Source organism: Papilio polytes, unplaced genomic scaffold, assembly GCF_000836215.1.
Source record: "Papilio polytes unplaced genomic scaffold, Ppol_1.0 DF823731.1, whole genome shotgun sequence".
Lineage (NCBI taxonomy): Eukaryota > Metazoa > Arthropoda > Insecta > Lepidoptera > Papilionidae > Papilio > Papilio polytes.
This window is the reverse complement of record NW_013525473.1, coordinates 2,288,405-2,292,515: the sequence shown is the minus strand read 5'-3', so window position 1 is coordinate 2,292,515 and position 4,111 is coordinate 2,288,405.

The window sequence follows — 4,111 nt, the reverse complement described above, 5'->3', positions numbered from 1 at the left end:
TCCTCGGTTCCTCTATCACATATAGAATTAGTTCTTATTTACATTATCCATAGATTTTTATGATTGATAATTGCTAATTTATAAGACAATTATTTTTTTTCGCAGGTATGCAATTATAAACATTGTACTGCAATCTGAACCTGCACCTGAATAGCTTATAAATTATGTAGAATGATGTATCATAACATCGTATTCTACACGGGAATATATTAAGGGTAAATCAGTCGAAGTATTTTTTTTAATCAATCAATAGTTATTAATTTATTTTTGTATGTGTGCATTGTATGTCACAGTGGACACGGTTGGCTTAGTGTGCACGGTCTACGCAGCTGTTGAATGTGTACTACTAATAAGTTGTAGTCTGCTATTGTTTGTGTGGGTAACTTTGTGTAAAAAGACTTTATTTTAGAATTTGAATATTCCTCAGAATATGATGATAAATATTTTTTTCTTCCTAATACAAGTAAAAACTAATAAGACATAAGTTTGTTTAAAATTTAAAATCTAATCTCACGAAAGTTAAAAACCTAATGATTAACTGTTAATTCGCCAACATCGTCATTAAAAAATACAGATCGAATTATTAAATTGTTACCGAATAGTTTTCGCAAGCGTTAACAGAAAATAAATCCCTTAGTCGCGGCCGAGGCTCACGTCTCTACATTTCTTGGAAGTGAGCTGACTTGCAGTAGACACCGCCGCGCCGCTGGCGAACGTTCGCATCGCCTCGTCCGCCACCCATCGCGAACTTTGCTCCTACATCAAAACTTTACCAAACTAATCAACCTTAACGATATCGCTGTATTTACCACAAGATGCCAAACTAGTCTTCAGTAAGCCTAAAGAAAGTAAACGGGTTACATAGTTATCACAAATATGAACAGAATCTTAAGTACAGTCGCGAAAATCCGCGGTGATCTACTTTACGAAGAATCATCTCTTTATTGCAGGAGACAAACCCCATCTCTTCCTACAAAGAACTATTTAGATACCAGTAAGTGAAAACAAAGGGATAATAAAAAGAAACTAGCCGTGTATCACTATTCCACTTTTTACGATCAAATACATTTATAAGCCGCGTTGTATTTGTTTTTCGTCGTCTCGTTTCAAAATGTACAAATGTAGCCTGTAAAGTGGAACACTGCCAATTTCCCCGACTGTACGTATGTACTGTCGTACATACTTACATACGTACTGTACATTAGATACTAGAAAAACCTTACAAGGAAAACAAAATTAATATTATTTTAATTTATAAATGTACATAATATTTAGAAATAAAAACACACTAGTAGAAGGAAGAAATATTAATAACAAAAACATTGTCTAAAAACAGATTTGCAAATGTGCGGTGTAAAATAGTAGCTAGGTGCATGTACTTACTATCGTTTAATTTTAAATTTTAATCTTATTTTAATACAAAGGTATAGAAGATGTAAATTTCAACTAATGGCTTAATAGCGAAATACTTATATAAATACAATTTGGAGTCTTTGAGTATCTTATTTATCTATACTTATTATAATAAAGAGTAAACACACTTCTTTGTTGCCTAAGATGTCAGCAATTGCAGCATATTTTTGGATAACTCTTCCTGTAATAAAAAGCCCTACACTTCCGTTATGCTTTAGGCTACATTTTCACGCCATTACACTTTGGGGTAAATATTTTGGATAAAAACCCTAATGTGGGAAAGAGACCATAAGTTGCTGCCAACATTAAGGAATCAAGGTTGTAATGGTTTGACATCATGTCATGTCATTTTAACATTTGCAATTGATAATTTACAAATGTAAACAATAAAATGAAATTTTTATAATTTAATGTGGATGAAGTCGCATGGGAACAGTTAGTTTTCATCTTAAAAGTTCAGGAAGCTGTTATTTTTTTATATTGTGTTTCCGTATATAACATGTTTCTAAACCATAAGGTAGGTTATCTTAGAAGCGACATGCATTTCGTGTTACATTTTATTAAATTTGTTTAGTCATTATTCCAATTTTCTAATTTCTACCTCGTTAGATTCCTAAAATTTATAATGACCGTTACGAACGAATGCATTTTAGACCTTGAGACGCTGCATAGAAGTGCTGCTAAGAAAAAGCACGTCGTTTCAAGTTGCTCTCCGAGAGAGTTCCTTTCACCGTGCATAACTTGAGGTCGGTGACAAAAAAACTTAAAAAAACGGACGAGCTTTTGGGACTTTTCTAAGCTCATTCACGTATAATTAACATTTAAAAGATTAATCACTGACCTTATCGGATTAGATAGAAATTGCACTGGTTCGTATTTTATAAAAAAAATATTACCAAATTGTCAATAAGAAAATAGAAAATAGAGAACTACGGCTCTTATAAAATACTTTAATAATGTGTTGTCGAATTATTTAAAGTTTTAAACTTAGTTATTCAACAGAATAACATATGGTAATAGAGTTCTAATTGTCCAATGAGTTAATTCTATCGTATTACTTTTAAAGTAAAAGTAAAAATAATAATGCACGATCGAAGGTGAGTTCAACAAACGATGAAGCTAAGTAGCTTAGTTTTTGGTTCAACACCCCACACAAGTGCATAGACCTCGATTCATAAAGAAAGGGCTTCGACCGCATTTCATCAAATGGATCTAGTTATGGCGCACAAAGGCAATAGACATTTCGATTAGACTGAATTTACGTAAATTTGATATGCCTAAAGACTTTTAAGATGATCATTTTTTTATACTGAAAACTTTGAGCAATTGACAACTATTTGTTTATTAAAAATATATGTTTACTAGTTATATTATTGCATTAGTAACTAGATACCGTTAACACATCAGTTATTAACTCTTTTAGTATGATGTTAAATTCATATTTTTTTAGACTAAAATTACTTTAATATGACGTATAAATCTCACTTATATTATAAATGCGAAAGTTTAGATGGATGGATGGATTTTTGTTAAAGTTTGTAGCCTAAACAGCTGAACGGATCTAGATGAAATTTGACATAGATGTCTCTACATCATCTATAGTCTGGAAGAACACGTAGGCTATTTTTTTTTAATTCCACGCAGACGGAGTCGCAGGCGAAACCTAGTTAAACCGTACATATAATGAAAAAATATGTAAATAAATAGTTATTCAAAAAAAGCAAAACTATAATGAAAAATAATAAAAGGCAAGTAAAAATACTATTTTGCCTCAGATTTTAAAATGTGCCTTATCAAATAGGCAATGGAATAGTACAATATGACAAATTCGAGTGCGTTACCTACAAATAGGAAACTCTACACCCGCCAACTGTTGGACATTGATGTAATATTCTCAGAATTGAAAATATGCTTGCGTCGGATCGCGCGCCGTTGTAGGAGCAAAACGTCGCATTTCATACCTGATTAGTTAAATTCATTTTGACCTAAAATATTGTAAGTCCATTGCATTTATTTTCAATATTAGCAATATTTGGATTTTGTGACGAAAATAGAGATGTGATCGTCATGAATAAAGTGCAGACTAAGATTTTAAGCACAATCAAGCCTGATGAAGTATGTATTATCCTCTCTATTTAAAGAATCGGACATGGAATGATCACCTATTTTTACTGAATACAAATCTAACACACATTTGTCTTTCTCTCAGTAAGCAGAGTATCATTGACTAGTCTACTATTTGAAGGATACCAAAGTGTAAATTTGAGACAAAAGACGCTTTAAGGCGCATTTCCACGGTGGGTTTTTCGACTCACCAACTTTGTCGACTCTCATTTTTCTATAAGTAGTTTTGGTCTTAGAATATAATATCCATACGATTATGTCTTGTGTGTAGATGAGATGTTATTTATGTGTTAGAAATTTTAGATAGTAAGGAATAAAAAATAACTGTTGGTTATGTTTTAACATTTATCATAAAGTTTTTTCAGTTTCACTTTCTGTTGCAGATAAGTGATGTCTGACAAGGTTGTCATTTAATAAGATAAATTTAAGTATATACAAAAATATTAATTTGTTGATTATTTGGTAATCCATAACAAAGATATAGTAGAATAATTTGGTTCCGGATTGTATTAATGAGAGTGGAGATGTGGTGGCGAGTGGTGTGCGGCGCGGCGAGAAGCGGTGCGCTCGACCG